This window comes from Mesocricetus auratus, unplaced genomic scaffold, assembly GCF_017639785.1.
Source record: "Mesocricetus auratus isolate SY011 unplaced genomic scaffold, BCM_Maur_2.0 Super-Scaffold_100006, whole genome shotgun sequence".
In the NCBI taxonomy this organism is placed as follows: Eukaryota; Metazoa; Chordata; class Mammalia; order Rodentia; family Cricetidae; genus Mesocricetus; species Mesocricetus auratus.
In genome coordinates, this window is record NW_024429190.1 from 79,018,828 (window position 1) to 79,045,735 (window position 26,908).

The 26,908-nt window shown below is 42.3% G+C and overlaps 1 pseudogene; it reads right to left on the minus strand.

Annotated features, from left to right (window-relative positions):
* Positions 1 to 764: 764 nt before the first annotated feature.
* On the minus strand, positions 765 to 26,038 carry LOC110342077 (annotated as a pseudogene).
* Positions 26,039 to 26,908: the final 870 nt, after the last annotated feature.

Here is a 26,908-nt window from a genome sequence, read left to right on the forward strand (position 1 = left end):
TATACCAAGGTGTTGCAGGAAGCAAGGGAATCTTATAGTAAATTTTTACAAAGATTGTCTAAAGAAGTGCAAATAGGGTTAACAGATCCAGAATCTAGGCAAATACGCATAGAATCTTTAGCTTCGCTAAAAAAAAAAAAGAGAGATAATTCGCCTGCTTAGGGTTGGTTTTAAGTTGTTGAGGGTTGGGTATGGAAGGTGATTCTCAGACTCGGGTATCTCTTTTAGATAAGTTTAAGAGTATGGATGGTAAAGGTATGGTTAGGATGGGATATAGGTAGATTAACATATTTTCTAGTAGACTAACTTTAGCAACTGTTAGCTATAGGTAACTTAAATTGTTAGATTCTTGTATGTTGTCTGTTTTAGGGTCTCCTTTCTGTTTACGATATTTCACACACAAATATAAAACTATCTTGATGTATAAACATTTTGTATATTGATACAGTTTAGGATATTTTATCATATTGCATTTTACAGTTCTACCTCTAGTCAAGACATTTCAGTTCTATCTCTGTCATTGAGAATTACATTTATGTATATAGTTACATTTCTTGAAGCCATTGCCCTTGCTAAATAGTTTTTGGAAAGCTTCATCCATTGTACAACTAAGTTCCTAAGAATTACAGATTATTATCACCCATGTTTCTTACCTATAGGATTAATCAGACATAGATATTTGATCTTCAAACACTTTGTAGACATGCAGAATATGGCACTTAAATGTTTTAATATTAGTACTCTGTTGACATGAGACACAATTGCTCCTGACAGCACCAAGCTTTACCGAGAAAATGTTGGACACTCCTGATGACACTCCTGGAGTTCATTCTCCCCTCAGTTGATGTCCTATTGGGCAAAGAACAGCACCCACCTCAACCACTGACTTTGGGCATGCTGTACTACTGTGTTTGCAAGAGACAAACATAGAAGACTACTGAACCTTGGTCAGTCAGATACTCTAGGCCTTAGCCAAAGCTGGTTGCTCCTATACTGCTGTGAGACTTTAGATGACTGTCCAGGTAGCCTGCTGTTTCTGTCTTCACTGCACCTTTGAAGTTGCTCAACTGTGCATTCCTGCCTACCCTATCATTGTTATCCTCCTTCTCAGGTCTTTGATGAGGTTGAATATTAGACTGTCACAATTACTGTTTTCTCTTCCTATATAGAAATATTAGGTATAAGACCTAAACTTTCCAGCTTATGACAACTCTTTAGTAATCTCTGTTATGCCTTTACCCTAGGACTGGATATGTAATTCTTACCCTCTTCTCTTATTGCTTCACTGGCAATAGGTCTTAAGTGTGTATGTTCATACATTTCCTTCTCATAGAGCATGCGTGATATATGCCATCTGTGTATCAAGCCTAAATCTTTTTCTTTAGACTACAAGGGGAATTGTAGTGAGACAGCCACCCTCACACACCTGTTGCACTGACCATGCCTGCTTGGGCCTGGTCACAGGTGTGGACTTGACGGAGAGTGGGTTTAGGCCTGGGGTCAGCTAACAGGTGTGGTGTCTGGCTTTCAGTTGGTCACAGAGCAGCCTGGTGTGGATCTTTGGAGCGGGAACTTGCGGTGGCCATCTGGTTTTTTTATAAGTGACTTCTCCCCGAATAAAATGATTATAATCTATATTGAGCCAAATCCTGTGAATCTTGATCCATGCATCCATACTTTCCTGTGCTTCTGACTCCTTACCCCTATCCCGTGCTCTCTACTCCTCACCTTCACCCCTTCCCCATGCTCTCTAATCCTCACTCCTTTCCCATGCTCTCTACTCCTCACCCCTTTCCCATGCTCTCTATTCCAACCCTGTCCCAGGCTCCCTGCTCCTCACCTTCACCCCTTTCCTGGGAACCTGCCAGTAGTCAGATTCAATCTTCTCTCTCATTTCCATGTAGAGATTGTGTCCTCCAGGAACAAAAATTGTTGAAATATTTCCATAAAATTATTTGAAAGCCGCTTCAGTTCTTCGTGACTGTATTTATCAGATGCTTCTTCATTCTTCAGCATGAAAATCCCTTTCTTCTCATCTATTAATTCCTACAAGGGAGATGCACAGAGATCTGACATGTTGAAGTAATAGAAGAGATAAAATTCCCAGAAACTGTACAAGAGTACCCTATTTACCAAGAGAAAGCATTCGAGTGTAATAAGACCACATGTAAATATGAAATGCTAAAACCTGAATTAGGATTCCAAAAAAATCTATGCAAGACCGCAGTAAATGTCCTTTATGTTCCTAACCCTCCTAACCTTCTGTAAAAAGATGGGTCTGCATCTTACATCTCTCACTCCTTGTGGGTGTCACATCCTATAATTCTACCTTCAATGACACAATGATAAAAAAGAAGCAATATATAAGTGGTAACGTGCAGTGAGACTCTAGCAACAAAATATTTCATAGAAACATAAGAATACAGCAAGTTCAGGGATGAGCTATAGGTGTTCTGTGCAGAGCTGCAATTCATAAACATCATCTGGGGAAAGGATTTAGGACACTGTATACTCATTATTCCGGTCATTACAGATTTTTTGGATTTAAAAAAAAGCAGGTGAAGTTTAGGGGTAGACATGCAGTCTTCCAAAACTGCATTCACTATGAACACACAGAATGCTTATCACTGAATGAGACAAGCACCCATGTTAATGAAGACCCAGCAATGCTCCAGACATGAAGCCACACTAGAGTCACACCAGTTAATGACACAAACATTAGCAGCAGCTTCTTCTGGAATTGCTGGGTTTTGTCGTTGAAGGAGTGCTCATGAAGACAGCAGTGGCTTCCTTCTCACAAGCTGTGTGCTCACCAGCAGCTCCTGGAGCGTGTCTGTGGGGAGCCTCAGTCACTGGGACATCTGCTCACTGTAGTGGTCAGCTGCCTTCTGCACAGTTGCTGAGCTCTCAGGCTGAGCCAGTTGTCACAGCATCATCCAGACAAGGCACTGCTCCACTGTTGATGGCCTCCATGCAGGTGGTCACCAGAGTCCCCAGTCCTTTATGAACCAGGAGTTTTAGGGGATAAATATGAAGTTATAAGTGGATGCAATCCAAGATTTTAAGACTAGACTGCATTTCTAAATCTCTCATGGCTACATTTGCACACTCATGAACACACACACACACACACACACACACACACACACACATCTCCTTCAGCGAGTCATTAATCTCTTTCATATTGTCCCGTTGTGTTTGTGGCTTTCTAATTCATAATGAAAAAAGTTAACAGCTACCTTCACTTAAAAATTCCACTGTATGAAAAATATAATTTTTGAAGCAACTGCAAGCCTGCTGAGAGCATGGGCCTACTCTCACCCCAACTCAGGGCAGAGGTGAGCTCTGGCCCCTGCCTTGGGCCCGACTTCCTTCCACTTGCCCACTCTGGGATCTCGGCCTGGGGACTGTGAGTAGGTAAACTCACACCTGGCTCACCAAGCAACCACGATTCTGCTGACAACACTGTCCTAATCCTAGCTCCTACCCACTGGGAGAGGGAGTGCCTCAGACCCACCATGAGACCAATCATAGTATTGGACCTGCATGCACTCAGCAGAAGAGAACCTTGGACCCGTGCCCACCAGGAGAAGAAGAGGCCCCACCTGTACCCACTGGAAGAAGGGATGGTGAGGAGACAATATAAGAACATATTCAACAACAGAAAAGCAAATATGATGCCACCAGAGTCTAGAGACTCTATACCAGCAAGACCTGAACATTCCAACACACATGAAGCAGAAGAGAACAACATTAAAAACAACTTCATGATGATGATAGAGACCCTAAAAGAGTAAATGATAAAATCCTTTAAAGAAATGGAAGAAGACAAACCAAAAATTGCAAGAAACAATTGAAACAATACAAGGGTTGAAAGCTGAAATAGAGACAATTAAAAAAATACAGTCTGAGGAAATGCTAGAATTAGAAAAAAATGGGTAAACCATCATGAACTACAGATGCAAGCATAACCAACAGAATACAAGAGATATAAGAGAGAATCTCAGGCGTTGAAGATTCACTAGGAGAAATAGATTCATTGACCAAAGAAAGTCTTAAGTCCAACAAATCCATATCACAAAATATCCAGGAAATATGGGACATTGTGAAAAGGCCAAACCTAAGAATAATAGGTATAGAAGAAGGTGAAGAAACCCAACTCAAAGGTGCAGAAAACATATTCAACAAAATCATAGAATAACTTTAATCCCAGCACTCGGGAGGTAGAGGCAGGCGGATCTCTGTGAGTTCGAGGCCAGCCTGGTCTACAAAGTGAGTTCCAGGACAGCCTCCAAAGCTACAGAGAAACCTTGTCTCGAAAAACCAAAAAAAAAAATCATAGAATAAAACTTTCCCAACCTAAAGAAAGTACAAGAAGCCAAGAGAACACCAAACAGAGTAGACCACAAAAAGTCCCCTCAGCACATAATAATTAAAACCCAGAGCATACTGAATAAAGAAAGAATATTAAGAACAGCAAAGGAAAAAGATCAACTAACATACAAAGGCAAAGCTATCAGATTCACACCTGAATTCTCCAGGGAAACTCTGAAAGCCAGAAGGTAATGGACAGATATTCTACAAACACTAACAGACCATGGATGCCAGCCCAGACTACTATACACAGCAAAGCTTGAAATAACTATAGATGGAGAAAACAAGTTTCCACAACAAAACCAAATTTAAACAATACATATCCACTATTCCATCTCTACAGAAAGTACTGGAAGGAAAACTTCAACCTAAGGAAATTAACTACACTCACAAAAACATAGGCAATAGATAATCTCATTTTACTAAAGCCAAAAGAAAAAGAGGAGTAAATTCACAAACAATACCACCACCAACAGCAAATCAAAAACAAACAAGAATTAAAACTCAATGGTCCTTAATTTCCCTCAATATTAATGGTCTTAATTTGCCAACAAAAAGAAACAGGCTAACAATGAATACGAAGGCAGAATCCATTCTTCTGCTGAATACAAGAAACACACTTCACCTTCAAAGACAGACATTACCTCGGAGTAAAGGTTTGGGATAAGGTTTGCCAATCAAATGTACCCAAGAAATAAGCTGGTGTACCTAGCTATCTAACAAATTAGACTTCAAACTAAAATCAATCAAAAGAGATGAAGGAGGTCATTTCATATTCATCAGAGGAAAAAATCCATCAGGAAAAAGTCTCAGTTCTGAACATCTATGCCCCAAATACAAAAGCACCCATGTTCATAAAAGAAACATTACTAAAACTCAAATCACACATAAGACCTCATACAGTTATAATGGGAGATTTCAACACCCCACTCTCACCACTAGACCAGACTACCAGACAGAAACTTAACAAAGAAACAAAAGAACTAACAGAAGTTATGACCCAATTGGGGTTAACAGACATCTATAGAATGTTCCATCCAAACACAAAAGAATATACCTTCTTCTCAGGGCCACATGGAGCCTTCTCTAAAATCGACCACATACTAGGCATCATAGTAAACCTAAACAGATACAAAAAAATGGAATTACCCCTGTATCCTACCAGATCACCATGGTTTAAAGTTAGAATTCAACAACACAAATTGCAGAAACCCCACAAACTCATGGAAATTGAACAACACACAATTGCACCATTCCTTGGTCAAGGAAGAAATAAAGAAAGAAATTAAAGACTTCCTAGAATTCAATGAAAATGAAGACACAACATACCGAAATTTATGGGAAAGTGGTACCAACAGAAAAGATCATAGCACTAAGTGCTCACATGAACATTAGAGAATTAACACCACAATGGAAAGCTCTAGAACGAAAAGAAGTAAACTCACCCCTGAGGAGAAGACACCAGGAAATAATCAAACTGAGGAATGAAATTAATAAAGTTGAAACAAAGAAAACAATACAAAGAATCAATGTAACAAAGAGTTGGTTCTTTGAGAAAAGTCAACAAGATAGGCAAACCTTTATCCAAACTAACCAAAGGCTGAGAGAGAACATGCAAAACAACAAAATCAGGAATAAAAAGGAGAATATAACAATGGACACTGAGGAAATCCAGAGAATCTTCAGGTCATACTTTAAAATCCTTTACTCTACAAAATTCAAATATTTAAAAGGAAATGGACAACTTTCTGGATAGATATCACTTACCAAAATTAAATCAAGAACAGATAAGCAGTCTAAACAGACGTATAACCCTTAATGAAAAAAAAAACCAGTCATTAAAAGTCTCCCAAGCAAAAAAAGCCCAGGCCCAAAAGCCCAGGCCCAGATGGTTTCAGTGCAGAATTCTACAAGAAATTCAAAGAAGAGCTAACACCAATACTCCTCAAAGTGTTTCACACAATAGAAGCAGAAGGTTCATTGTCAAACCCTTTCAATTACCTTGGTACCCAAGCCACACAAAGACACAACTAAGAAAGACAACTACAGACCAGTATCACTCATGAACATTGATGCAAAAATACTCAATAAAATACTGGTAAATTGGATCCAAGAGCACATCAGAAAAATCATCCACCATGATCAAGTAGGCTTCATCCCAGGGATGCAGGGATGGTTCAAAAAATGATAATCTATTAGTATAATCCACCATATAAACAAACTGCAAAAGAAAACCACATGATCATCTCACTAGATGTTCAAAAAGCCTTTGACAAAATCCAACAGCCCTCCATGATAAAGGTCCTGGAGAGATCAGGGATAACAGGAACATACCTGAATATAATAAAAGCAATATACAATAAACCAACAGCCAACATCATACTAAATGGAGAGAAACTGAACGCCATTCCTCAAAAATCAGGAACAAGACAAGGCTGTCCACTCTCTCTACATCTCTTCAATATTGTACTTGAAGTTCTAGCTAAAGCAATATGACAACAAAAGGAGATCAAGGGGATACAAGTTGGAAAGAAGTCAGACTTTCACTATTTGCAGAGGATATGATAGTTTACATACGTGACCTGAAAAACTCCACACAGGAACTCCTAAAGCTGATAAACACCTTCAGCAAAGTGGCAGGATACAAGATTAGCTAAAAAAAAATCAGTATCAGCCTCGTTGGTGACACATGTATCAGCCTCGTTGGTGACACATGCCTTTAATCCCAGCACTCAGGAGGCAGAAGCAGGCAGATCTCTGTGAGTTTGAGACCAGCCTGGTCTACAGAGCTAGTTCCAGGACAGCCCCCAAAACAATACAGAGAAACCCTGTCTCGAAAAAACAAAACACAAAAACAAAAACAAAATCAGTATCCCTACTATATACAGACAATAAATGGGCTGAGAAAGAAATCAGAGAAATATCAACCTTTACAATAGCCAAAAACAGCATAACATAACTTGGGGTAACACAAACCAAATAAGTGAAAGATCTGTGCATCAAGAGCTTTAAGTCTTTAAAGAAATAAATTAAAGAAAATACCAGAAAATGGAAAGATCTCCCATGCTCTTGGATAGGTAGGATCAACATAGTAAAAATGGCAATCTTGCCAAAAGCAATCTATAGATTCAATGCAATCCCCTTCAAAATACTGCCACAATTCTTCACAGACTTTGAAAGAACAATAATCAACTTTATATGGAAAAACAAAAGGCCCAGATAGCCAAAACATTATTACAATAAATAAACTTCTGGAGGCATCACCATCCCTGACTTTAAGCTCTGTTATAGAGCTATAGTCCTGAAAACAACTTTGTATTGGCACAAAAATAGACATGTAGCCCAATAGAATTGAATTGAACACCCTGATATTAACCCACACACTTATGAACACCTGATTTTTGACAACGAAGCTAAAATTATACAATGGAAAAAAGAAAGCACGTTCAACAAATGGTGCTGGCATAAATGGATGCTGGCATGTAGAAGACAGCAGATAAATCCATATCTATTGTCATGCACAAAACATAAGTCCAAATGGATCAAAGACCTCAACATAAATCTAACCACACTGAACCTCTTAGAAGAGAAAGTGGGAAGTACCCTTGAATGAACTGGTACAGGAGACAGCTTCCTGAACATAACACCAGTAGCACAGACACTGAGATCAACAATTAATAAATGGGACTTCCTGAAACTGAGGGCTTTGGTAAGCCAAAGGACACAGTCAGCAAGACAAAAAGGCAGTTCACAGAATGGGAAAAGATATTCACTAACCCCACATCTGACAGAGGGCCAATCTCCAAAATTTCAAAGAACTCAAGAAGCAAGTGTTCAAAACACCAAGGATCCAACTAAAAAGTGGGGTGCAGAACTAAACAGAGAATTCTCAATCGCGGAGTCTAAATTGGCTGAGAGAACTTAAGAAAGTGCTCAACATCCTTAGCTATCAGGAAAATGCAAATCAAAACAACTCTGAGATACCATCTTCCTCCTGTCAGAATGGCTATAATCCAAAACACAAATGACAGTTTATGCTGGAGAGGATGTGGAGAAAGGGGAACACTCCTCCACTGATGGTAGGAGTGCCAACTCATACAGTCACTTGGGAAATCAGTGTGGAGATTCCTCAGGAAAATGGTAATCAGTCTACCACAAGATCCATCAATTCCAATCTTAGGCATAAACCCAACAGATGCACATTCATACAACAAGGACATTTGTTCCACTATGTTCATAGCAGCATTATTTGTAATAGCCAGAAGCTGGAAGCAACCTAGATGCCCCTAAACTGAATAGTGGATAGAGAAAATGTGGTACATTTACATAATGGAGTACTGCTCAGCAAGAAAAAAAAAACAATGGAATCTTGAAATTTGTAGGCAAATGGATAACACTAGGAGAAACCATGCTGAGTGAGGTAACCCAGTCACAAAAAGATAAACATGGTATGAGCTCACTCATATATGGATTTTAGACATGGAACAGGGGATTGGCAGTCTACAATACTACTGTCAGAGATTCTGGAAAACAGGGAGGTCCATGAGAGATATACATGGTACCCCAGAGAAGGTAAATGGGACAGGATCTCCTGAACGGATTGGGAGCATGAGAAGGGGAGAGAGAGGGGGGATAAGAGGAGGGGAAAGGAGGACATGAGGGAGAAGAAAGGTTTACCCTGGGGAAGAATAGAGAGCAGGATGAGAGATACAATAATAGAGGGAGTCACTATAGGTTTGAGGAGAGATCTGGCACTAGTGAGATTTCCAGAGATCTACAAGGATGACACCAACTGGCAATCTAAGCAATAGTGGAGAGGCCACCTTAAATGCTCTTCCCCAAAGGTTTCTTTACCATAAACAAACACTTCTTCATATGTCAAAACTATACAAAGTTCACACTTGGTAGAAGTTTGGTAAAATATTTCAGGAGTCATTTGACTCCCTGGAAGAGCATATGGGTAAAATCCCCAGACCTGACCATGGCATCAAGCATACCATTGATGTGTGTCCTGTTGACTGAACAGCAAAAGGCTAAATGTGATTTCTGTCCCAATCATTCCTTTGTGGCAAAGGAGCTGTGGGACCCAAAAGAAAAATCACAACCAAGAAATGGCAACAGGAGAATTCTAAGAACAATGCCATGGTCACCATAGGAAAACTACTATGACACTAAAAGAATTCAATTTTGGTAAATGTCAAATACACAATCTTGAAAATAAAAGTGTTCTTCCCAGCTGGGGAGGGGTGGCAGGCTGATGAGCATATGTAGGATAGGTAATCCTGAGATCTGATGAACAACATTCCACAGTACTTCAGGAAAATGCTGTGTTGAGAATTTTGTTTCTTTCTCTTATGTAGATGTGTGTAGCACATGTATGTATGTTGTCCTGGGTCTGTGTATATGTGTGTCATGTGTCTGCATGTGGAAGCAGTGTTTCTCATGTGAAACTGGAATGCATTCTCACCTACTGTGTTTTTCATATTTTGAGAAAACAAAGACAGAAAAATGAAAGCAGTGAGCAAATCAGAAATGGCATCCACAAAAGGCTTCAGTAGCTCCAATATCGATAATAATGTCTATGCACATAGTTTCTAGACCATTAATATAACTGATACTGATACTGTATCATGAAGAAAAGCAGTCTATTGTGATAAATGACGTTGGATAAAGAGAAGTCATAGACTAAAAGAACAGCTGTCAGTTTACTTAGAGCATAGATGTTTTGCAGATAACATAACCAACCCAGCATTAAAAACAAATGTTTCTCCATGAGAAGAAAGATGTATAACTCTGTGAAATATGTTTTGAGATGGACGATCTATGACTAATTTATGAATGAGAATTATGCATCCAATTATTTGTTAAAGGAAGGCAGACACAAAAATAGGTAATACAGATGTCTGGACTTGGAGAAGTATAGATGCTATATACTCCAGATGCTAACATACAAACTGTACAGACCTTGACTTGGAATAATTTTGCTGTGCTCTAGGCTTAAACACTAGTTCCCAGACATTATTAGCCAATGAACTATCAACATTTCTGCAGAGCTCCTTCCCACTGCAATACAAAAGGACCTCACAAAATATGGGAGCAGCTCAACAGACCCCAGCCCCTCCCAGCCCCCGCCACAGTCCTCACTATACCTGGGATCAGTCTCAGTGCATTCTCCAGGTCCTCATCCTCAGTGATGCTGTCTCCATCTAACTTCAGCTCCAGCATGAACAGTCCAGACGAAGTCTGAAAAGAAACTCACAAACTCTATGGAATTCTTTATTCCATCAGGACTTGGGGAGGACTTTGCTCTGATCAGCTCTGTGAGTTCTGTGACATAACTGGCATTTGGTTAAGGAAAAGTGAATCCATGCACTTTCTCATGATTCTCTTAGAAAAATTAAATCTTGATGAACACTCTTTTCTGCCCAGGGTCTCCTCTGCCCACTAAAGCCACACAGTGACAGCTCAGGTCAGAGCCTCCATATGCATTGCAGAGCAGTCAGTGAAACCTGGCTGCTCAGGTCCTTCAAGGATACTGCAGCTGCTCCAGGGCCTGGTGGCTGATGGTGCTCATGCTGTTGTAGACTAAGGTGCTGCTCAGAAGCACAGCCAGGGCAAGGATCCAAGAGTCATTCTTAGGATCAAACTGGAAGACCCAGGAGAACAGAGGGCTGAGGAGAGCACTCCTCGGGATTCCACTTGGGCTGGCCCTGTGGCCTTGTTATTTCAGGAACTCTGAAGTTCAAAGCAAAGGGTGAAAGAGTGCTTTTTCTGAATAGAGAAAGAATCTAAGATCAGAGTGAGAAACTTAGTAGAACCCACATCGCTGTGCACAGAACACAGCTCCAAGTGGAGCAAGGACCTCAGTGTAAGATCAGACAACCTGAATCATATAGAAGAGAGGTTAGGGAATGGGCTTGAACTCATTTGCTCAGGAATAGAATTTCTGAACAAGACCCAGATTCCAATTAACAAGAGGGATTTCATGAATAGGAAAAGTCTATAACCATTATACATTGGATAGATGGGTAGTGTTCTGAAAATATATAGAGCTAAAACCAAAACCAAGCAAATAACTGAACAAGAAGAAAACAAATAGCATGATTTACAATTTCGGTATAGAACTTAACAGAGAGCTCTCAAACAGTGAAACACTAATGGCTAAGAAACACATAATAATAGAGTCAACATTCTTAGCCACCAGGGAACTACAAATTAAAATTTCTTGGTGATTTCATCCTATGGATCAGAAAGGCCAAGAGCAATAAAACAAAAGATTGCACATGTTTCTTTGTTCTGATTCACATGTGATCTCACAGAGACTGTGACAGCGCAGGTGACCTTACAGAGACTGTGACAGCTCAGATGACCTCACAGAGACTGTGACAGCACAGGTGACCTCACAGAGACTGTGACAGCACAGGTAACCTCACAGAGATTATGACAGAGCACACAAACGCATGCAAAATTTCAAACTAGACAAAGTCCCTGATGAGAAGACAAGTAGACACAAAGTCCTGACAGAACTTTAGTTTTAAAATATGATTGTTGCTTCACAGATAGTTTCAAAGTACTTACAAATATGTCAATGATATTCTTTATAATGAAAAATCCTAAAATTCACATGAAATCACAAAATACCCTCTTTAACCAAATTACTCAAGCAAGAACAGCAGCCCACATTCTGATTTAAAACAAAGTACTAGGCTATAGTCATCAGAACAGTATGGTTTATCCAAAAATCTTTCCCAAAGCACTGTTAACAGATACTACAAGAACAAAGGAAGTGACAATAGCCATGTCTGTCTCAGAATATCATGCTGTACCTCATTAATTTGTACAATAACCATGTGTCTATGAGTATCGTTAAAGTATGATAATAACAAAACAAAGATACATGCTGATGGGACAGAATAAGTTGTTCAGAAATAAATCCATGAATTAACTATCACCTGGTGTTTGCCAAGGTGTCAAGAATACACACAGCAGGAGGACAGTGTCTTCAACAAAAAAATGGTGGGGAAACAGGGCATCCACTTGCAGAAAACAGAATTAGATCCTATGCACTCTACATAAAAGTCTGCCAGCAGATGCAGAGATAAGTGCTACGATGTGAAACTGGACACAGCAATCCACCAGTGTGCATGTGCAAAGGCATCAGACCAGCACAGGACAGGAAGAGCTGCATCTTCAACAGCCAAGGAGGACTCAACCTGGAGTGATGAATGGAAAAGAAAACATGCCATACATTTGCAAGGGACACTGATACAGACATACAAAACAGGAGATCCTGTGATGTAAACATGTAGATGAGCACAGCAAGCAGCTAGGTAAGTGGAATACCTGGACACAGAAAGGCAAATTCCAAAAGGTCCCAGGAACATACAAATCTTAAAAAGTAGGCTAGAAATGGCAAAACGGTGACTATCCATGTCTGCAGAAAGAGATACTTCAGAAGATATTGGACAAAATCCCTAATATTCCATTTGCATAAGAAATGAAATTACAAAAAGCATAAAACAATAGGAAGAAACAGAGTTTCTAAACATTAATCTGGACAATAGCATTTTTAGCTACAACATAAAAAAATACAAGAAACCAAATCAAAAATACAAGTAGGGCAGAATCCAACTAAAAAAGCTTCTTGCCAGGAGAAGAAATAATTAAGAAAAATACAAACCAAAATGGGAGACCAAAGTTTGTGAACCATGTGTTTTCTAAGAGATACTCAATATACATAAAAATTTCATGTAACAACAGCAAAACAAATCAAATACCCAATTAAATATGAGGAGGAACTTGAATATGTATCTCTAAAAGAAGAGCATACAAGTGGCTATTAAGTTTAAGGACAGATACTGAACATCATTGATCTTCAAGGGACTGGAAGTCAAAATTGAAATGAAAAATCATCAGAGGTCTTTAGGTGATTTTCAGTAAAAAGACAAGAGATAACAAGTTTTGAAGAAGGTAGAGAAAAAATGGACCCTGTTTGGTACTGGATAGGATAAAAATTGGTATAGACACTCTGGAATGTATTAAATTATTTCCTAAGATAATAAAAATGCAAGTTCTGTATGATCCAGAGATCTTATTTCTATACATAAGTAATGGTTTCTCGCTCTGCCCTGGGATCTCTCTTCTCTGGGGACCTTCCCTAGCCCCACCCATGCCCAATATCTGTAATCACAGGGTGATTGCTTCTTGTTATGCTCTGTGTTGATAACGTGGCATTAGGCTGACAACTCAAAGGCTGTCAAAGGTTGCATGGCTGCGTCATGAATGCATTAAGTGGCTGTGTAAGGTCTCTGCATGCAGAAAACATGCTGATCTGGGGTCAAGCAGAGCTGGGCCAAGGCAACTCCATGACTCCAGTTTCAACGAACCCAACTGTTGAGCTTGAGCTTTGTTCTAAACTGGTCACTTTCCCCTTTAAGCAAGCCCCTTCCCTCCTGCTCTTTCTCTTTCCATTTCTGTTTCCAATCAGTTAGCACCTACCCCTCCCTTTGCTCCCTTTCCCAATAAACTCCATGCTGAGAGTGGTGGTTCATGTTTCATCGCCTGAAGCTGCAGCAAAGAAAAACACCATGTTTCTTTCGAAATTATTCAGAATAGTCACAATGTTGATCGACTGTGAATGCTCCTCAGTGGCTGGATGGGTGAAGGCAATGTGGAATAAGAACACAGCATTTAAAAATGACAGAAAGCCTGCCATTGGAAACACTATGTATAAACCTTAGGGCAGTGGACTATATGACATGAGCCAAATACAAAGATGCAGTGTTACTAATGCCTTTCTGGAGGAAAATGGAAAACGTGTGAATTTAGACACTGCTCTCAGATGTCTAAAACCAAGGGAAGGAATAAACGATGAATCAGCAGGCAAGATGACACAGGGTGGAAAGGCTCTCACTGCACCAGCCAAGCAGTTTATTTTAATCTCTGCAACCCAGATGAAGGTGGAAAGAGGTGTGGCATGTGCCTACAGGCACACACAAACACAGCCACTCAATGAACCACACAACATCTCGTACACAGCAGTAGTTTTTTTTTAACCACTTAGTTCACCTGCTTTTTTTTAAAAGATTTATTTATTTATTACAGATACAGTTTGTCTACATGCCAGAATAAGATATGTACCAGATTGAATTGTAGATGGTTGTGAGCCACCATGTGGTTGCTGGGAATTGAACTCAGGACCTCTGGAAGAGCAGTCAGTGCTCTTAACCTCTGAGCCATCTCTCCAGCCCCAGTTCACCTGCTTAAGAAACCAAATTCATCTAAGTAGTTATTGTGGGACAAACATGCGCTTTCACTACCTACAGAGTTAGCTCTCTCAAGAACTTCCAGAATGCCCTATAGACAGCTGATAAGTTTCCCCATAAAAAAAAAGTGTGAACCTAAGGGGTTGGACAGATGTCTCAGTGGCAAGAACACTTGATGTTCTCCAGAGGACAGAAGTTTGTTCCTGGAATCCACATTAGGCTGCTTCTGACTATCTGTAACTCCAGCTCCAGGGGAATCCAAAGCCTCAAAACCCCAAAGATACCTTTACTCGCATGCATATACCACAGCAGACATACATACTACACAAAATATAAATAGTCTCTCAAAAATGTAAGCCTAACTCCTTAACCCCATCCCCACAATGTATTCTAGGCTTCTCAGAAGTCAAAAAGGAAGTCATTCTTCATCCATTGAGATGAGCTAATGTCATCCACCTTCTCATCAAAGCATCTGTCTACCTGACTGTTCCTAGTAGAAGTAGCACTGTGCTGCCTGGGTCACCTTTAAAAATCGAAGATCCTGTTCCTCCAGTTAGGGGAGTGCTGATGGACAACAGCTCTCATATGACAGCACTTTGAATGACAAAGGATTGCAGGGCAAACTTGCAATGATGCGTAGGAATGAGAGCTAGAGACTCAACACCCTTGACCCAACACAGGCTAGCTCAAAAGTTCCAGCCCAGCTCTCCTTCTGGAAGTCAGAGGTCAGAGACGGCCCTGTTCTTCCTATCTCCATCCTGCTTCTCTTAAGGTACTGGACTATATCAGAATACACACAGGTGGGATTCTTAATGAAACCAGGAGGATTCTCAGAAGGAAAATCCTTTGTTTTGTTCACTAATATCTAGCTGATATGCCTAGAACCCAGGAATTTAACTGCTAAATAAACTTTTATTGGATTGAAGTCAGTCACCCAAATGGCAAGATTTAAAGCATGCCTTTAATCCCAGCACTCAGGAGGCAGAGGCAGGCAGATCTCTATGAGTTTGAGACCAGCCTGATCTACAGAGCAAGTTCTAGGACACCCAGGGCTACACAGAGAAACCCTGTCTCAAAAAAAAAAAGAAGAAGAAAGAAAAGCAAAACAAAACTGATTTTATCAAATAGTGAAATGTAAATAGATCAGTGTTTATCTCACCTGTGTAATTCAGTCTGTAGAGCTTACATCTATAAACAGATCAATCAGTTGGATCACAAGGGTTCTTAAGAGTCAGCCTTAGCCTCATCCTACCTTTTCCACATCCCCCAGGCCCTTGGTGTCCAGGAAGATGAGGATGCATTTGGCTTAGTGGGACAGGGAACACACCACATCCAGATGCCCTTGGTTTCAGGCTGAACCAGTGAGATGGAGGTTTGTCAAAGGCAAACTCCTTAATGAGTTTCTTTGATGCCCATCTTCTTCTCTGAAGTAACTGGTGTTTCCAGGAGCAATTGTAGGTAAACCCTAAACCATTTTAAATGCCATATTCTTTAGGTCTTTAAAAGGTTTGAAGAAAGCCTAGAAAACTTAACTAACCTAACTATATGTTTTAACGATTATAGGTAACTGTAGGGAGAGATCTCATATACCTGCAGCACTGACCATGCCCACTTCTGACACCAGATGATCAGGAAGGTTACCATACACAGGATAGGGATGTCATATGTTATTTTATTAGGGAGAGATCACTTACGTGAGAAGCCAAAAACTGAGGTTAGTGTTCCAATCTCGACTGAAACCCCAAGAGAGCAAGTGACTCCTCCTTCCTTGCCCTGTATCTCCCTTTCCCCATGTACCTGTGACCACACCCAAGCAGGCGTGGTCAGTGCTGCAGGTACCTGAGATCTCTCCCTACAGATAACTTTCTATAATCTGTACTTCATTATACATTACATTTTTAAACGAGCTATACAAACACACTACCTAAACAAGAGAAGAAATATACATATTACAAAATTGATCTTAAATTTGTATCAATAAGCCAAGGTCTATATTAATGTAAAGTATTCATTTCTATATCATATTCCCTTTTTTTCTTTAGAAAGAGATTGGTTGTGATCCTTAACCATTTATAGTCAACCCCATTTAAATGAAAACAAACATTTACAAACAATATTTGATTTGGGGCATCATTCTTTCCAAATTACTTCCTGCTGTTTGGGAGCACTGTCATGGGGGTCCTAAGAAGATCCAGAAACCTGTCCAAATCCTGGCTGTAGTGGTCTGTGAGGCTGCATTGTCCAATTTGTCTTGGATGTTGGATCACCTGGATCATCAGGTTGTCTTGTTTTATCAAACCACATTAGTCTGGAAGGAATCCATAGCTCTTCATTTTTCTGTGGAATCAAAAGCAGAAATTCTTTTCCAAAGTAACCTGTCCTTAGACTTAAATTTTGAAGTCAAAGCATTTTCAAAACATATAAGTTGAATCAATCAGCAACATTTATAATCAAATATATTTTAGCAACTGTAGCTTTTTCCTCAGAAATTAAACAATTTAATGACAACACTATAACATACAGTATCCAGACTCTCTGAGTATTTTCCATCTTTACGCAGCTATTTTATTACTCTGTTTCTTATCCTTTTATTTTTTCTTTTTCTGAGACAGGGTGTCTCTGTGTACTTTTTTGTTTTTTGCCTGTCCTGGAATTCACTCTGCACAGCAGACTGTCCTTGAAATTGTAGAAATCTGCTTGCCTCTGTCTCCCCCATCAAATCCTATCAATGTGCATCACAACTGTCTACTCTATTCCTTTTTTAACAAATTACCCTTTTTTATCTCTCCCAAGCCTACATATATATATATATATATATATATATATATATATATATATATATATATGTGTGTGTATACTGTAAATCCTTTAGAGGTTTTTTTTTCATCTGAACCTGTCTTTACTGTAAACCTCTACATTTTTCTAACTCCTACCTGCTCATTAATACCACTTGTTTGGTAAAAGAGCCCAGTGCGTTTTGTCAAATATGCTGACTCAGGAAACTGCTCCTGAAGGAGTCTCAAGTCTGCTTGCCTCTAGCCGGAGAAAATGCTGCTATCAAGAAGCTGTGCTTGCCTCTATTCTTTTGTTTTTAAAATCCCTTTTTTAAGTTTTTGTCGGGTTCCACATGGAAGTTCATACAATCCATGATGTTGCCAGTGCCATTTTGTTGTGAATGGTTCTTCCTATCAGGCTGGTCTCACAGACACATCAGTCATGGATGCTATATTAATTATAAACCTGTTGGCCAGTGTCTTGGGCTGCTTATTGACTGGTTCTGCCTTAATTATTAACACATAACTACTATGCTACATATTTCTACATGGTTTTATCTTACTGGAGAATGTCTGACCTGCATCCTCTCCTCCCAGGCTCCTATGATGACTCTTCTCTGCCTACACTTCCCAGAATTCTCCTCTTCACCAAGCCCTGCCTATCTTCCTGTCTGGCCAGTCAATGTTTTATTCATCAACCAATAAGAGAAACATATACAGAATAACATCTCCCTTCACTGGACTATGTTTTTGTTTGGAGAAATGTGGACTTTGGATTAGAAAAGCAGCTAATCCTTTAATCCAGCTTTAGTAAGACATTCTAGTCAGATCATGAAAGACAGTGGTATGAGGAGGGTGATTTGAACTCTGGGGGCCCAGTTCAAGAGGTTTCAGAGGAGAAGAATATTAGTATGTGGCCTAGAAACTATTCTTGTGACATTTTGTTGAAGAATATGGCTGCTTTATGCCCTTATCTGGAAAAAAATCTGCCCAAGACAAAATTGAAGAAAGAGTTATAGATTAACAGCTTTGGCAGAGGAGATGTCGAAACAATTTAGCATTGACTGTTGTATGGCTATTAGTGGCCAGTCTTGTATCTATAATGAAAATGAGCAAACTGAGCAAGGAAAAATACAAAATGTCCAGTTGGAGGAGAAAAGGGGGGTCAGGAAATGTAAACAGATTAACAGATTAAAGAAAAGTTTGCTGCTAAATGGAATGAAAGAAGTGGTGACCTCAGAGAAAGACCCCACTCAGCTAAGCACCCAACTTGTAAAAAGGAATTAAAGAAAATGAAAAGGAATTCACTAAAAACTTTAAGGTCAGGCATGGTGATACACACCTTTGATCTTATCACTCCAGAGGCAAAGCCCGGTGCATCTCTGAGTTCAAGTCACGTCTGTTGTATAGAGAGATTTCCGGGACCATCAAGCATAGGCAGTGAAAGAAACTATTGGAAACAGGAAGCTGATGAAAATGTATTTGAGCAAGGCTGGGGGCGGGGCATATTCCAAGCCCAAAAATCAGGACTTGGCAGCTTTGACCATGTAGTTCTGGCTCTAGAGTCAAGGATAGAAGAAAGGAATCTCCCTCCATACCTAAGGAAAGCAAATGAGATCGAGCATTTGTCAGGGGTGTTCCTAAATAGAGGCTTAGGAAAGCCATTGCTTGAAGCTGTCATTGTGAACCTTGGAGACCTCAAGATGTTGGAGACACCAGAGTCCTGGAACACCTGCCAAGGAGAGTTGCTAACAGGGAGTGGAACCAGCCAAAGACCGTTCCCTGGATGTGAGGTTTCACTTCTTGAGCAGTGTTCTCCTTGCCTTCTGGCTTTCTCAAAGTCCCGATACCACGTGACTGTGTCTCTCTCAGGCTCAGTGCCCTTGGCTCTGGCTCTGTGTTTGACATATCACTGAGGAGCCTGTGCCTGTTTCAAAATTGACTGCCTCTGAATTCCTGGGACACTAGGAATTGCAGACCATTGGGTCTTCTCTGTCTCACTCATGTGGGCTGTGTCATCGTGTATACAATACCTCCTTGCTCCCATTGGGATGTTCTGTGGAGACCCACTGACCATTCTTAGTTAGCTGTTGTTGCAGGATTACCAACTGTTGGCCACAGAGCTGGAGGTGCAAGACTACCAAACATGTCCTGGTGATGCGGTAGTGATGGGAAAGGAGTTGACTTGGATCCACCTTGAACAGCTTTTTGCCAGGTCCGGGCAGTGGCTGGCAGTTCCACTGAGCCTGGGCAGTGAAGTGAGGCAGCTAGCTTCTCCAGAACATGGTCAGGACCCCAGTTTTCCAGGTCCCCCAATGATGAAGGATACCCCCCAGGTCAGCAGGAGGTCTTGATAACATAGCATCCTCATCCCACCTCACCTCCCCCCCCTTTCCAACCGCTCACCTTTCTATAATAAACAAAATGTTCATAGTCAGGCATCTGTAGTGGCCTGTCTGTGGGGTTCTGACAGGACACGCCCTCAACTGCAGCCACTAAGAGCACCACCTGTGTGCATTCGCTATGTTCCCTTTTAAAAGGGACCTGCCCACCTGGCATCTCTCTCTCTCTCTCTCTCTCTCTCTCTCTCTCTCTCTCTCTCTCTCTCTCTCTCTCTCTCTCTCTCTCTCTCTCTCTCTCTCCCTCCTTCCCTCTCTCCCTCTCTCCCTCTTTCTCTCCCTTTCTTTTGCTCTCTGTCTCCCTCTCCCTCTCTCCCTCCCCATCCTCTTCCTCCTCCCTCTCGCTCTCTGCCTGTTTCTCTGTCTCTCTCTCCCCTTACTCCTCTCTCTGCTTCTCACTTCTCTTCTGCTGCTCCTGTCCCCAGAGGTAGCTCTGTCCCTCCCCTCTTTTCCCATTCACTTTCCCCCAATAAAAAACCCTTACACCCATGCTCTGTCACGCGGCTTTTTTTTCTCGAGTGCTGCTTTTTAAAATCACAACAGTCATCATTTAATAGGCTATGCAGCAGATGCAGAGAGAGAAATGGGGGAGGGGGTTCTACCAGAACAAGTTTGACATTTGCCCAGATGATTTTTGGTCTTGTTTTGTTTCAGTATTTCCTCACTGTGCTCCCTTTCCTTCACTTTGGAACAGTAATATGTATCCTGTATCCTGTGCTGTTGTATGTTGGACATACGTAATATGTTTTTTTCATTTTGATTTTTTATGTGATTACAGCTAAGAGATTACATGAATCTCAGGAGAGACTGTGTGGTCTTGTTAGAGGAAGTGTGTCACTGGGGCAGGCTTTGAGGTTTCAGTTGCTCAAGCCAGGCCCAATGTCTCAGGCTCTTTCTGTTGCCTGTGGATCTACATGTAGAACTCTCAGCTACCTCTCCAGCACTGAGTCTGCCTGCATGCTGTGTGCGTCCCGCCATGATGAAAATGAATTAGACCTCATTCTGGAGGATCTCAGTGAGTTAGAGGCCAGCCAGGTTTACAAAGTGAGTTCCAGGACAGACAGGGTTGTTACACAGAGAAACCTTGTCTCAACAAACAAAATCAAACCAAAAGAAAACAAAATGCTACGAGTAACGGACTGAACTTTAATCCATATCCAATTAAATGTTTTCTTTCAGCTGGGAGGTGGCGGCCACACTTTTAATCCAGCATTCAGGAGGCAGAAGCAAGTGGATCTCTGAGTTCAAGGGCAGCCTGGTCTTCAGAGTGAGTTCCAAGACAACCAAGGCTGTGCAGTGAAACCCTGCCTCCAAAACAAAAAACAAAAACAAAAAGTAAGACAAACAAAAAAGGAATGGCAGACAGTGGTGGCACACACCTTTAATTCCAGAACTTGGGAAGCAGAGACAGGTAGATCTCTGTGAGTTCGAGGCCAGCCTGGTCTACTGAGCAAATTCCAGGATAGCCTCTAAAGCTACAGAGAAACTTTGTCTCAAAAAAGCCAAAAAACTACTTTTCTTCCTAAGATTTGGTCATGGTGTCTCATCATAGCAATAGAACTATAACTAAGACATGCATGTTTGCCTGCATGCATATATGTACTGTATTTTTGGCATCTTTCTAAAACATAAGGTGGCTATAGTTGTGTGAATTGACGGCTAGGTCTGGATTCTAAATCACTGATATACACGTATGCTTTTGTGTCCATACCATGCTGTTTTATTACTATCACTCTATAAGTCAGGTGCAGTGATCTCTCTTCCGGCTCTGCTCTTTCTGCTCAGCATTGCTTAGGCTTCCTGGGGTCTCGCATACGATCTTTTCTAAAAAGGATGGCTCTGGAATTTGGGTTGGACTTACACTGAATCTACTCTTGGTAGTGTAGCCATTCTCCCAAATAGCCATAAGCATGTGTCTGCTTCAATTTCTTCCTTCAGAATTCGAAACTTTTCCCTGTAGAGGTCTGTCACTTCCTTGGTTAGGTTTACTCGCTACTGTGGATGGAACCATTTCCCTGATTTCCTTCTCTGTATGTAGGAAAACCACTAGGTTTTGTGTGTTAGCTTTGTATCCTGCACATTACTGACACTGTTTGCCATGTCTAAGTTTTCTGGTTGAGTTCTTGGGTTTCTTACATATAGAATACCATTTGCAAATAAAAACACTCCAACATCTTCTTTCCTAATAGCTTATCTTGCTGTAGCTGATTTTCCCAGTAGTATATTGAACAATAGTGGGAAAAGTAGACCTGATTTTAGTGGAAATTATACAAATTTTTCTCCATTTAATATGATGTTGGGTATAGCTTTGTTGTTTATAGCATTTATTATGTTGAAATATGTTCCTTATTCCGAGTTTTTTTTTCAGGAATTTAACATGGATGGATGTTGGATTTTGTCAAAGTCTTTATGTCTATCAGATTCCTTGAATTTGGAGATAGAGAGGAGCTCTTCCTTGGAGCAAAGACAGAAAACTTATATGAGGGACTTCCAAACTGCTTTAGGGAATCAAGAGATCACTTTCTGTACCTCTCTTTTAAATGACTTCCTCTTGAAAGCTGGGTATAGAAATGCACATTTGTTATCCCAGAACTCAGAAGGTACAGACTGAAGGATCATAGCCAGTCTCCATCACACAGTGAGTGTGAAGCCAGCCAGCTGGACTACATGAGACCTTATCTCAAAAACAGAATAAAATGAATTCCTTCAGCCAAAGTGCTGTATCCTCTACTCCACTATAACCATCGTTGTTTGACACTGTCATGCAGAACTCCTGTATTTGAGTTGGGGGACATTTGTGGGTGGCCCTTGCTAATTGAGGGAGGACAAAGACACACAGGCAAGAAGAAACATGAAAAGGGGGAATTTCAGGCCTGGAGAGACGCAGCCTGAGAGGGCCTGGAAAGACCAGACAAAGGCAAGTGAATTTATTCTTGCCAAACTAACAGACACATGCAGAAGCATTTGGGCTAGGAATGGACAAGAAGGCAAAGCAAGGTTGAAAATGTGGGACTGACGTGTGTGGGTTCAAGAACAGCCAGGGAGGAGTCTCAGAATGCGGAGTTCTCAAAAGCCTTCTGCTGACCAGCTGGCGATGCTGTGACCAGGCAGCTTTAGTGCCTGGGTGACACAGAGAGCCTGTCGGGACCAGGAAACTTTTCAAAGCTGGCATGTGGAGACAGCCATGGTACTAAAGACAGAAACCAGGTCTTCTGAGGCCTGGGCATTCTCTGTAATTATGGGAAGTATCATGGTAAAGAGGCCATGGGATCCAAGGACACCCACAGGCCTTGCTCTCATGCCGGTGAGAACCAGATTCCTTTCTCTGGTTCTGTCGCTCCCAGCAGAGTTCTGGAAGCTGATTAAATGAGAAGGCCTGGAACAGCAGGTAATTAGAAATCTTGTAAAAAGGAAAAACACTCTTGTCAAATTTACCTAAGCAGCTGCTGGCAGTGGGGGAGGTGTTGAAAACTACTGCTACAGCTCCCCTCTGCCAAAGGGGTTCCCTGCAGGCTGGGACACATGTTGAATGGGCCTGGGACCAGCAACCAGGCACAGAAAGGTGGAGTCTGCTTAGGAATTTATTTCTGAGTTGGAGCAGTTAGAGGGGGACACCTACCAACCTTCACTGGTGAAACCGGGAACTATGGGATTGGGGGAAAAGGGTGGGATTGGAAAGAGATAGAGATACAGAAAAAGAGACAGAAAGAGAGAGACATGCGCACGCACGTGTACACACACACACACACACACACACACACACACACACGGAGGAGAGAGACAGAGAGACAGAGACAGAGGGAGAGAGAGAGAGACAGAGGGAGACAGAGACAGAGACAGAGGGAGAGAGAGAGAGAGAGAGAGAGAGAGAGAGAGAGAGAGAGAGAGAGAGAGAGACCTAGCATTGAGGAGCTGCAGAGTGGACCTGCTTTTCATGCTTGGCTGATGGGGAGACAGAACTGCACAGCCAAATCTGAGTTCAGAGAACCTGTGTCACCAGTTGCCTTAGTGGGACATCCACCACCTGGGTTCCCAGCAACACCTTCAGCTCTGAGGGGCTGCGGGAGGTAATGTGAGTCGTCATGAGAACACGTGTGACCTCTGCCCTCCGGTTAGTGGCTTGGATGTTCATAGCAGCTTGACCTCACATGCGCAGCTCCGAGAGTCCTGCCTCCCTGCCTTGGCATTCTTTAGACCTTGCTCCTTCTGGGGTCTACCATTCTAATGCTCACACAGCTGACTCTGAAAACCGAAGAGACCCAAACGTTTCCTTTCTGTGTCACTTTCTCGGGGATCTTGAAGCTCTGAGGTGGGAGGGCGGTGGCACTGAGAAACAGATGCAAGGTCAGGAGGGGAGCTCTCTGCTGCAAGCAGCTGTCCAGAACATTCTGCCTGCTTCATGTCTTCAGGCAGCATTTCATTTCTGGGTTCTTTTCCCATCTCCTTTACTCCGTTCTCTTTGTTGCTTTTTTTTAATGCTTCCCTCTATGGACCAGGTGGTCCTGGATGAAAGAGGCTCCTAATGGAGACTAACACCAAATCCAAGCTATCAGGTCTCACTGGCAACAGATGATGTCAGAGTTTGTGCTTGGCGGGGGCAAGCAGCGGGTTCGTTTCAGAGCCTGGGGTGGGGATAGAGGGTGAGCAGAGGACCCATATTTTCCTCTTCCTCTTTACCTGTATCACCATTATGTTAGCCAAACTGCCGGTTTAGCGGCCTGAAGAGGGAAGCAGGGGTGTTGATTCCCGATGTGGCTGCCAGACAGAAGACAAGACATATTTAGTATCGTGATTGAGCACACCTATATTAAAAAGGTTGCTTAGTTCCGCTCCAAATTGAACTGAGTGTCATCATTTGCCAAATCTGGCCATCCACACTGCTGATGAATGAATAGGCGTGACCGGAATGAACAGAGGGAACAGCATGTGCACAGACGTGGAATGGTATGGGGGTGGGGTGTCCTAGGACTCACCTAATGAGAGGAACACTGTCTACTCTGCTGGCGTGTGAGGTGCCCGGGAGCAAGGAGCAATGCAGAGAATGCTCCAAACTGTCATGTTACTGCTGAGTATGTGCTAAGTGCCCAGCACGTGTGTGGCTTTTCTCCTGTGTGCTGCTCTTCTAAGTCACACAGATGCCGCCTTTGCCTTTAGGGAGTTCCCGGTCCAACGGAAAAGGAGGCAAGGAGAGGGAAGGTGGCCCCGTACCTTATAGCTAAAGGATCCACGACTCTTGGGGGCGATCAAAAAGTGACAGTGTGCTTGCTGAAGGGAGAAGGCGAAAACAGAAATTCAAAGGCAGGGGCACGGTGTTCTGCATATAGGGAACAGCAGATTTGTCCGTGAAGTTCCTGACATGAACAAGTGAGCAGGAGGTTTCAAAACTGAACTGTGAGAGAGGCGAGGGCCCAACCAGAAGAAAGAGGGTCAGGGCAGGAGGCTGGACATGTGAGTGGGACCGGACTATACCCTGGCGGGCTGGGGCTGGGGAACCACTTGCAAGAGATAGTGACTCACACTGAAGAGAGGGCAGATGGAGGTGCGAGGCAGGAGTGAGGGAGTCCAGAGAGAACACTTCTGCAGATGGCCATAGTGGAGCTGCTGGTGGCATGGCCTGGTGCAATTGGTGATGCATAAGCTGAGGGAGGAGGAGAGACGGATGCTGGCTTTGCTTAGGGGGAGACTTGGCAAGCCTGCGCTTCCTGGCACTGGGGAGTGCGGGGGAGGAAGGAGCAGGCGTGACTCAAAGCTGTTGGTTTGGGCAGATGGGAGGACAGTGGTGCCATTTGCTGAGCTCAGTTGGGGCTGAGGAGGTTGGAGGGTGGTGGGAGAGTGTGGCTTGAAGTTATCAGGGAGGAAGCTGGGGGGTCGACTGGCAAATGGTGAGCTGTAAGAGAGGAGGAGCCACGTGAAGCTAAGCAGGGGTGGTGTGAAGCTCCCTTCACGTACCTAGCTGAGCGGCTTCACCGATGCTCTCAGCCCTCTCGAGTAGTTAGTTTTCTCGTGTGTGTGGTGGGAAGGGGAGGCCAGTCAATCTCCAGAGCAGTTGTGGCAGCCTGCAGAGTAGGCCCTCATGGCCTTCGCTTACTGCTGTTCACACCTCCCATATTGTAAAAGGTTGGGTCTGTGAGGAAAAAAAACAAACGATGTGGGCATACAACTTTTGAGGTTGACTTACACGGCTACCATCTGGCATGTCACTTATGCTGAGGATGCTTGCTGCCATTTGTCAGGGACAGCTCATGTGACAAGGAACTAATGATTCATGCTAAAAGTCACATGAGTGAAGGGGTGACTTCTCTAGTTTTCTGATGACTAACCACGGATGACAGTGGCTCTGCAAGACCTCAGCCCAGGGAACATGAGTGATAAACAGGTACTCTAAACCCCTATATTTTGAGATGATTTGTTACCAAGCAAGAGAAAACTAACTGTTGCCGAGGATAAAGGCACTTCCCACAGTGTCTGGCACATTGTTGGGGGTGTCTATAGATGCAGGACCTAGAGAGGGATCACTCTAGAGGTGAGCAGGGCCTGGGCTGGAGGTATGGACCTGGGAATGCTTGGCATAGAAACAGCCATGAACTTCATAGAAGTGCCTGAGCCAGTCTGGGGAGAATGTTAGAGAGGGGAGGTTGCCACTGAAACTCAGGTATAAGAGATGGGGAAAGCAAGAGAAGCCCCTCTGAGTGTGACAGGAGGAGTTATAAAAGGAGAAAAGCAGAGAGAATGGCATCCTGAGGCGCTGGGCACCTGCCCCTCTGTAGAGGCCTGGGTCATGATTGTTCAATACCACAGAAAGTCCTACTAGTTTTAGTAGGACCCATTTAAGTAGGAGGTGGGCCCAGATTGAATAGTGTGGGTCATGGATTTATAACAGGAAAATAAAGGGAGGGATCACTAGGTGAAAGGGGAGGTCTGTTGATCAGTGTCAGCTAGAGTCCTGTGACTGTTTATCTGCAGAGAGTCAGCAGAGGCAGAACAGAAGGGATCATTCTAGGGAGGCTCCAGGGCTAGAAACAGGGATGGACCCTAGGTGGGATTCATCTGGCCAGGAAAGAGACTTCCTTAACCATCTTAATTAGAAAGGGCAGTG